Consider the following 11262-nt stretch of genomic DNA (forward strand, 5'->3'; position numbering starts at 1 on the left):
AAGGCAGAAGGTCACTTCACTTCTACTTGGGGGCAATAGACAAAGCAGTTTTTCCCTCTGAACTTCACACAGAGACTCCTCTGGCCCCACATCTCCCACCTGTTCAGGCCCAGGTGATGTGGTGAGCAGTGGTTTCTGCTGGGAGACACTTGGCATAATTTGTAAGCCAGCTACATGATAATACTAACAAATGATATTTGCCTCCATATATTAGGCACCTATCGTGTGCCATATACTATGTTACGTAATTTATGTCCACTCTCTAATTACAGTAACATGCAAAATTAGGTCCTATATAATAACTCCATTTTATACACAAGGAAACTGAGGCTCAGAGAAGTTAGGTGACTCATCCAAGGTCATACAGGGCAGGATCCTGATTACTGTATTTTTATTACAATGTTAAAATTATTTGAATGGTACACTTCCTACCAAATCAAGTCAGGCATCTGATAGAAACAAAGAAAAGCATATTTTCAAGAAGTCCCTTCTGTATTTTAGCCAACAAATATTTGAATAATTTCTGATTATATAATGCAAAGTACGAGTGCATCAATCCTTATCATAGAAAAACTTGTGTGAATAATGTTCAAATTTGTCTATTGCAAAAATTTGATCACTCACCTGGGAAATCTGGAATTAGGAATGTAAGATCTTACCACTGCCTCTTGCTCATATGAAGTGGCTTGTGAATTCACCTAGCCCTCATCCCACTCAGTTGCGGTTGGTGGTTTCCTCATCTCTCCCCTACATCTAGCGTGGGCACTTCCTGGGACCTGGAGCCCTGGGTTGTTCATCCGTAGATCCCAGTGACCTCCATGCATGGGAATGAATACAGGAGAAAAATCATTCTCAAATTAGATGATCTTGTTTAAGGTTTGATCTTTTAAATATCAAATATTATCAGAGAGGGAAAATATGGCAAACTAATCACATTAGAGTTGCATTGTCTTTCACAGTTGTCAAAGCACTGTAACAAGTCCATAGGATAGTAACTTTAGAAAAAGAAGACCTTTGATCTTGGAAGGGTCATACGTTTACCTCACTCACATCATATCGATGCAAGCATTAAATCTGCTTGATAACCAATGTTTCTATTAGAAAATAGGGGTCACTGACACATTGATTCAGTCATTGTGTAAATCCAACACATATTTATTGAGCACATACTCTATTCTAGGTACTGGCTAGTTATCAGGGTTATACCTGAAGACAGACCAAGACTGTTTCCTACCTTCATAAACAAGAGGAGAAAAGTATTAAACAGACATTAGATCACTGGATAAATAGATAGATGATGGATAGATAGATAGATAGGAGATAGAGATAAGTGACAGATGGATAGATGGATAGATAGAGAGCAGATAGAAAAGAGATAGGTAGATAGATGGGAGGAAGGTAGATAGATAGAGATAGGTGGATACATACATGCATATATGCATAGACACAGACACATGTATATACAGATATAGATATACATATGCAGTGCCTGGGTCTCAAATTGTAAAAAGAGAAACCCAGAGGAAAACAGCAATGTGCTGTGAAAGAGAACAGGTTGGACATAACTTAAATGGAGGTGTTGGATGAGGGAAAGCGTCCTTGTGGAAGATATCACTGAGTTGAAAACTAAAGGATTCATAGGCATTGGCCAGAGGAAGCAAGTGAGAAGATGCTGGGAGCAGAAGGAACAGCAGGTGCAAACAACTTGGTGTGATGGATGGACTGAAAGGAGGAGGGAGGGCTGCGTCATGGCTTTGGGGGCCACGTTAAGGGGACTGGATTTTACACTGAGTGTGATGGGAAGTGTTTGATAATTTTAAGCAAGGGGAGGATGCACTGACTTATGTTTTTAGAAGATCACTCTGGCTGTGGAGTGACCTGTTGGTTGGAGCACATGCGGGGAAACAGGGAGACTAGTTAGGAGGCTGTTATCATGGCGACGGTGGGGTCACGCTGGCGACCTGGGCTGGTAGTGTGGGAGAAGGAGAGTGGGGACTGTAGATCTGAGGTGATGTCAGCAGAAGGCAGTTTTGGAAAGTAGGGGTAGAATGTGGGGGCTGGGAGAGAGTGCACTGTAGGTGGGGTTCGTTTACATGAGTCCCCTCCTTCTCCCAGGTTCTGATCCACTCCCCACCCCAACCCCACACCGTTCTCTCCAGCACCAGCCTTAGACCCTGGCAACTGGGAGTCAGGCGTTGGGCCCTACACTTTAAAAGGCCCCACTGTGGCTCTCCTCTGGCTGCCCTCCTTCCAACAGGACAAGGAGTCTGCAGGTACCAGGGACACGCCCACCTAGATCCAGCCTTTGCTAAACCAGAGCCACTCAGGAAGACAAGCCTCATGAGACCTGGAGTTTGCACCAGAATAGAAGTCAATTCACTGCTTCCTTCATTAGGAAAGTCTTGCAACCAATGACATAATAAAATAAAATAAAATAAAAATCAGCTGGAGGAGCAGGGACACCTACCCAAGGCAGACAGCAGGACAGCCTTGGGTATTGAGGAAGGAGTCAGCTCCTTCCCTGGCCCCGTGCCCACCCCAGCAGGAGAGGGGCCCATGGAACAGGGACCCATGAGATGGCAGAGCACAGCCCTGCTCCCTGTTTGTCCCCAAGTTTAGTCCATGCTGAGCAGGAGAAGGAGGGGAAGGGGAGCTTTGAGTTGAATAGGAGATTGGAGTTTGAAATGGATGAGGGCAGAGACTTAATAACCAAAATGTGACCTTGTAGGAATCAGCAGTGGCCGTGCAGTTTTGAAACCTTTAATAGCACTCACTGTCCACAGGGCAGGGGCTTTCCCAGTTGGTAGCAGTAACTGAGAAAAAATTAAAGCTCTTTGTAGTCAAATCTCACTTAAGGCGATACACTCCTCACTTAGGGTTTGACTCCTTGGGTGAGGTTTGACTACAAAACCTCCTTTCAGGCCTGGTGCGGTGGCTCACGCCTGTAATCCCAGCACTTTGGGAGGCTGAGGCGGGTGGATCACGAGGTCAGGAGATCGAGACCTTCCTGGCTAACACAGTGAAACCCTGTCTCTACTAAAAATACAAAAAATTAGCCAGACATGGTGGTGGGTGCCTGTAATCCCAGCTACTGAGGCTGAGGCAGGAGAATCGCTTGAACCTGGGAGGCAGAGGTTGCAGTGAGCTGAGATCACATCACTGCACTCCAGCCTGGGCGACAGAGCGAGACTCTGTCCCAAAAAATAAACAAACAAACAAAATCTCCTTTCAGTCCCCACTCAGCCTTCCCTGGGAGGCCAGCCCCAGCCACAGGAGCTCACTTTGCAGCCCCCACCCTTCCACACTGCGCTCCCAGTCTCCTCTCCTGTCTGACTTTTCTCTCCGAGCTTTTTGTCTTTTACATACAATATGTTTTCACTGTTTACCTTGTTTTTTTGTCCGTCTCTCTCTCCACTTGATTGTAAGATCCAAGAGTTCAGGGATGTCTGCTCTGCTCACTGGGCACACGGTAGCCCTCAGTAACTACTTGCTGAATGAATGAACGATGTTTGCCCAGGAAGTTGAGGGCTCTTATTTAATAGATTGCATATACACAGTGTTCCACAAAGGGCAGAGGGAGAATGTTGCCGAACAGAAGATTTGGGGGCTCCAGAACAGGCGTAGTTGGGTATTTGACAATCTGGAGAGTTCAGGAAACACCATTTTTGGCTAGTGGAGCTGTCGAGGCCAGGGCTGCTGCACTCTGAATGAATGAGTAGGGAACCAGTCAGAAAGGAGATTTTCATGAGAAAGAGACCGGGCTGCCTTGCCACATGGGACAGAAGGATACTAATGTCCTCGCCAGCAGCAACTCATTTTGCATCCTGCTCAGGCAGCGGTTGAGAGTGGCAGGGAGTGGGAGGAAGTCACATGTGCCCCAGAATCTGCTTGGATTCTAGAAAGTGTTGAAGGGCATGGATTCTGAAGCCAGACTCCCTGGGTCCAACCCCAGCTGCACTAGGTATTTATTTAGTGGCCTCGGTCAAGTTACTGTGCCTCAGTTTCTTCATCTGTAAAACAGGCATGATATTAGCAACTACCTCATTGGGTTATGGTGAGGATTAAATAAGCTCCTATAGGGCTGGGCATGGTGGCTCACGCCTGTAATCCCAGCACTTTGGGAGGCCGAGGCAGGTGGATCACCAGAGGCCAGGAGTTCAAGACCAGCCAGACCAACATGGTGAAACCCCATCTCTACTTAAAATACAAAAATTAGCCAGGTGTGGTAGCGGGCGCCTGTAATCCCAGCTACTTGGGAGGCCGAGGCACGAGAATTGCTTGAACCTGGGAGGCAGAGGTTGCAGTGAGCCGAGATCACACCATTGCACTCCAACCTGGGCCACAACAGTGAAACTCCATCTCAAAAAAGAAAAAAGAAAGCTCCTATAAATATAAGTGCTTGGAACAGTGCCTGGCACATGGAACAAGCAGATAAGCGTTTGCTGTCATCTTTGGCATATTGTGGAGATAGGAAGGGTCCCCGGCTCCCTGTCCTTTTCCCTTAATTGTGATGCCCATCCCCTCCTTCCTGCCTGCCCTTAGTTTCCCCCAACTTAGGTTTCCCTTTCCTCCCATGCCCCAGGCCTAGGATGAGCCTTGTCTGGCTTCCTCCTTCCCACCTTCTCCTTCCTCAGAAGGAGTCAGCCCACCCGGCCTTGCCGTGCCGTGTGCAGCCAGACAGTGATGGAAGATGAGTCGCCAGTGCTGATGACACCCCCACCTCCCGCCCACCTCCCACCAGGACAGCAGAGGTCTATTCCAAGGAGTGGATGGACAAGGAGCCCCAAGTCTTCATCGCTCTCTCTTGAGGGATTAGAGCTCCCCCTGGGTGTGGTTTGGGAGCCCTGCACCTGAATTATTGTCGCCCTGCTGGTGTGGACCAGACAGAACCCTGCCCACCTCCCAGCATCCACCTCCCAGCCCCCCGTCTGTGTCTCCCACCCCATTCCTAGCTGTAAAATCCGTGCCCCCAGACTACCCTGGCCTCCTTGTTCTCCCTATCTCTCTAAACAATCCTCACTTCCACACTCTCTCCCCATTTCCACATTATTCTGCAGCCTCAGCTCTGCTTCCGTGTGTTTTTTCCCTCCAAGTTGCCCTTCGTTTATAAGTCTGCCCTTCCAGGAAGTCTTCCTGGATTGGCCAGGACCTTGCTGCTCAAAGTGTGGCCCGCAGACCAGCATCAATGGTACCACCTGGGATCTTGTAGAAATGCAGAATCTCAGAATTTGCATTTTAATAAGATCCCCAGGGATCCACATGCACATTCCAGTTTGAGAAGTATTGAACTAGGTCACCCTGCAGTCCCAAAGGTCCTTCATTCCTTGAAAAGACAGAGATTCTGGGAGCCTGTCTCAGATGGTGACAGGAGGGAGACAGGAGAGAGCATTTCAAAGAATGCAGCGAGCCCCGCTCCTGTCTTATATCGTGACTCCTACTTTCACGGCAGCCTGTCCACCAGCCTGTCCAGATTTCGAGGCTGAGCATGCTGGAATTCCCCCTGCAGGGCTCATCAGTTGCACTTGGTCCGCGGACACACTCTCCCAGTCCATGCCCATCTGCTTTGCCATTTGACTTGTTCCAGGAGAGCCTTTGTCTGGGATTCCAGAATTTCCCTTTGGAAGTAAGCTTAAACAATCTCAGTGTGGCTGCCCAAACTGGCTCTCTGAAACTGGTGTTCTGTTAAAGTTTTCTGCACTGAAGTAAGTTGGGAGGGGCTTCATGCCACCTTTGTCTTTTTCTCTTTCTTTCTCTGCTATGATACATATGAGCACGTTAAAACTGCTGAGAATCACGAGTAAAAAAAACTGATTCACTCATTTAGCCCAGAGTTTCCAAAACTTAGACCTCCTTTGTCACTTAGCATTGTGAACATCCTCTGGAACTCATTTTGGGAAATGCTAATCTAATTCCCTAACACACACACACACACACACACACACACACACACACACACACACAGACACACACACACACACACACACAGACACACACACACACACACAGACACACACACACACACACACACACACACACAGACACACACACACACACACAGACACACACACACACACAGACACACACACACACACACACAGACACACACACACACACAGACACACACACACACAGACACACACACACAGACACACACACACACACAGACACACACACACACAGACACACACACACAGACACACACACACACAGACACACACACACACACACACAGACACACACACACAGACACACACACACACACACACACACACAGACACACACACACAGACACACACACACACAGACACACACACACACACACAGACACACACACACACACAGACACACACACACACACACACACACACACAGACACACACACACACACACAGACACACACACACACACAGACACACACACACAGACACACACACACACACAGACACACACACACACAGACACACACACACAGACACACACACACACAGACACACACACACACACACACAGACACACACACACACAGACACACACACACACACACACACACAGACACACACACACAGACACACACACACACAGACACACACACACACACACAGACACACACACACACAGACACACACACACAGACACACACACACACAGACACACACACACACACACAGACACACACACACACAGACACACACACACACACACAGACACACACACACACAGACACACACACACACAGACACACACACAGACACACACACACACAGACACACACACACACAGACACACACACACAGACACACACACACACACACACACAGACACACACACACAGACACACACACACACACAGACACACACACAGACACACACACACACAGACACACACACACAGACACACACACACACAGACACACACACACAGACACACACACACACAGACACACATAGCAACTACTAAGATTTTATGCAAGGCTCTTTGGATGCTGCAGGACCCCTTGAGCTCATTTTCTAAGTGAGAAGCTGAGTCTTGTGGTGTTGGAGAGGATCTGCTGGGGCTTCTCTTCCAAATCCTTTCTGGGCGGGGCAGGGCTGGTACAGGCATCGTCAACTCACCAGGGTCTATGGGGAGGCTGTTCTTACCAACCTTGATTTCTCCTGTATACTGGATGGCTTGACTATTATTTTGAGTCTCAAATGCTATTTGTTCTCTCAAATCTGCCAATCTAGTCCTGTAGTTGAAGTTCCTGCCAGCAGGGGGAAGTTCCTGCCAGTTCCCATGGGCCTGATGGTCATTGTAAAAGGTGTCCTCCCCAGCTGAGGGAAGGTGGAAAGGATTTCTATGAATCCAGTGCTTGGGCTCAGTTTATGCAGGGAAGTTCTGTTTGCCTTGCCCACCTGGAGAATGGTGGCAGCAGAGTTTTCTAGCCAAATCTCAACTCGCCTTTTGCTGACACTGTGGTTAGACAGAAGGTGGAACTGGCAGGGCCAGTTCTGACAGCCTGACTCACGGCTTCTCTAGCTCCCTGCCACTGGTACAGGGAGGTTGAGGCTGGGTGGGGGGAGGGTGTGGGAATCTGTGCAGGAATGCCAAACTGGAGGCTTCTCAGTCCTAGCCAGGGAGCTGGGGCAGGCTGGGCGCAGTGTGTGGGGCTTGTTGAGAACCTAGGGAAGCTGATGGGCATGGGAGAAGGAGACCTTGAGAGCGCCAATGCTCTGAGAATCACAGAGTGAAGGCAGGGATTTCCGTTCCACAAAACTCACATGAAGGTCTGATTTGGGCTGGCAGGGACCCCAGATATCCCCCATTTCAGCAGGAAGGAAGCTGGTGAGGAGGTTTTTCCAAGGCCACACATTGACTCTGCGGCAGATCTGGGATCTCCTGATAGTTGCATTGAGGCATCACTTTTTGTGGCATCTGGGCTGCTTCCCCAGCTGGAACTGTCACATTCAGACTTACCTGAGAATAAATTTATCCTGAAGCTGATCTACTGGCTCTGGAGAATCCCATTTCCCAATACTAACATACGCCATGCCCAATTTCCTTGCTCCTCCTTGAGGAGGTGGCAGAGTAGGATCCACCATGGGCTGAAGGTGCTGGATGATCTGGGGTGCCATGCAGTCAAAACAGACCTTTGCCTGAGTTTCCAAGGAATTGGAGTTTGGAGATCCCACAACCTGGCAATTTCCAGGCCTAGATGACAGATTTGGGATATCCAAAACCTGAGAGAGTCCAGCCCTGCTGTACTCGGTGCAACTCAGACTACAACTGATGTCCCTTTACCTATTCAGAACTCCAGTTCTTAAGAGGGACAGTGACAATCTGAGACATGTTCAGAGAAGGGTGACCAAGAGGGACACTAAATCATGTCCTTGAGGAATGGTTGAAGCAGCTCAGGAGGCTTAGCTTGGATATGAGAAAGCTCAGAGACACCAGAGGGCTGTGTTCAGATACTGGAAGGATTGTCATGGGGAAGACAGGCTGGACCGATTCTCCATGGCCCCATTAAGTAAAGACAAGACCAGTGAGTGGAAGTTGTAGGAACCCAGAAGCCAGAGCAATACCAGATACTTGACTAATGGCCAGCACAGCTTTGAGTTCTCTTCCCCTGGAGGTGCTTGGAGGGTGCTGATTGGCCAATGTGGAAGAAGGTTTATGGGTCTTCAAGGGTCAGCTGCGGGAGGGAGGCCTGGGAGACTTTTAAGGTCATTTCAACATGCAATTCTATGCATCTATACCCAGACTCCTGTTCTATTCAGCGCATGTTGGGTTTGTGCTCTGTGCTGGACACTGTACCAGGTATGAAGAAAGGGCAAAAAATGGAGCAAGTCACTATCACAGAGGGGAAAATAGACACACGCACAAGCCAGGGCACGACTCGTGCCTCCACACAGGTGCACACAGGCCTCACAGAGGGGATGACATGCCAGTTGGGCCTCAAAGGATGAATAGAATTTTGACAGGCAGAGGCAGGGGAAGGGCATACCAGGCAGAAGAAGCAACACAAAGACAGTGGGATTAACCTGGCACATCGTGTTTGGGGAGATGCCAGTCATGGGTGGAGTAGAGGGAGTGAATGGGAAGCAGCAGGAGGCAGGAGAGGTGGGCTGGGGCTGGCCTGGGAGAGCCTTGGGTGATAGTCTAAGAATTCTGGCTACAGAAAAGTGGGAGCTGGTGATGCATTTAAGCAGGGGAAGGATACAGTCAGCATTATTTAGAAAGATGACTCTAGTGGAGGCACTCTGGGGGCAAAGGGGCGGGAAGCAAGAGGCAGAGGGCCCAGCCAGGAGGCCCAGCCTATTGCTGTGGAAGGGGCCAGGCCTCACGGAGGCCCAGGGTAGACAGTGGTAGTGGGTGTGGCGATGAGGTAATAGTTTAGAGTTGTCAGGACTTGGTGCCTCAATGGGAAAGGAAGAATGAAAGATGAGGCCAGAGTTACTTGCTGAGGTGACTGGGTGGGTGGTGATTTAATTAACCGTTGTCTTTTGTTTTTCAAAAACAAATGAACCAAAACACATGTGGCTCAGGCTGGTTCAGAACTTTGTGGAGCCCTGAGCGGAGAAGGGAAGGCCCAGGGAGGTGTGGGGAAGCTGGGTAGAAGCTCTGAGGGGCAGCCATGAGGGGCCGGAGGGTTGCTGTGTGAGTGCTCCCCTCTTGGAGACTCAGCTTCCCCTGAATGAGCAGCAGGGACACACACAGTGTCCTGGCTCTGTAGTGAAGAGCCAGACCCTCTCCTTTGCCTCCCTCTTTCACACCTGAGTCTCTCACTCCATCTCAACCTCTTTACCAACCTCTGCAACTCTCCTCTCAAGATAAGCTGGTAGGTTGATGATATGACAAGTTGTCAGTACCCCCTGCACAAGCCTCACCCATCCCCCTAGCCAGCATTGCTAGGAGTTTGGGTAACCACCAGCCAGGATCTTTGGTCCACAGGGCTCAGACCTACCAGACCACCAGATATGAAGTATGGAGCCCATCTCTATCTAATCTCAAACAAGGGTTTGTTCTGAGTTATCTCTGAGTATTTGGAGAAGAGCTCATCTTCATCTCCAAATGGTTTGTGTATTGACTGGCAACTATCATAGGAGTGTGGGATAGAGGAATGCCTGGAACTGCCGGGGAGCCGTACTTCAGTTTAGTTAAACAAGTGTCTCATGTCATCACACTATCCCACTGCTGTCCCTTCTGTTGCAGTCACTGATAGACCCCTGGGGCACTCCTGTCACTTCCCTGAAGAGTTTCGCTCCAATCTACCATCACTTTCTCAATGTTAGTTCTATTATAATTCTTGATGATTTCAAAAATTTGAGTACAATCCTTCCGATATCCTGGCCTCTTGGTTTCTTGATCTCTTCTCCAGAGATTTTTGTCCTCTATCCCACTTTAGCCATTTACTTTCATGGTTGGTCAACCTTGTTGTGACCAATAATGACAATTCCTTCATATTCTCAATTCCAAGCAACACACTCTTTGACCACTACTTTCCAAATGACACCTCACTGCCTCAAGTACTCAGGCCCTAATCACTCTTTGGACCCTGCAATCCGTTCATACTATCATGTTAATTTTAATGATCTCTCAACCAACCCCCTCGTGTTTTCTCCTTCCTTACCCAGGTTAAAGTTTATGGCTCGTCTATAGCCATTCCCTTGCCCACATCCTTAACTCCCTTGCTCCTCTCTTGCCTCACTGACCTGCCTGCAAAACCCCCTGGTTAAGTCCTCTTCACTGTGTGGTAGCAACATGTGGGTAGAGTAAGCACATGACTGTGCTTACCGGTCTTCCTTTAAATTCGTTACCACCAACCTTAAGCGGGTTCTCAGTGCTGCCCAGCATTCCTACTATATTTCGCTAGTTCTTTAGTTTTCCTACACTTCTCAACTATTTCACGCCTTCTACCCTCTTCCACCGTCTAACATGTCCTCCTCTATCCTCACTCTCAGATCTCACTGAGAACATGGACATATCACAAAGAGAACTCCAATAATCTCCCACCACCACATCTATCCCCACCTGCCTCGGGAACCATAGTTGAGCTGTCCATAGCCCAGCCAGGGCCAACCCTTCCACTTATGGATCAGGTTCTATGCCTGTTCACCTACATCACAGCAGCAATTTTTTCCTCTCTCTCGGGTCATCGATTTCTCCTTCCCTGCCATATTATTCCCATCATTATATAAAACATGATTTTATTTTACAAAAAAATCTATGTTTATGCCACATTCACTCCCTAAAAGCACCTCATTTATCTCTTCTACTTTACA

Source organism: Pan paniscus, chromosome 1, assembly GCF_029289425.2.
Source record: "Pan paniscus chromosome 1, NHGRI_mPanPan1-v2.0_pri, whole genome shotgun sequence".
Classification (NCBI taxonomy): Eukaryota; Metazoa; Chordata; class Mammalia; order Primates; family Hominidae; genus Pan; species Pan paniscus.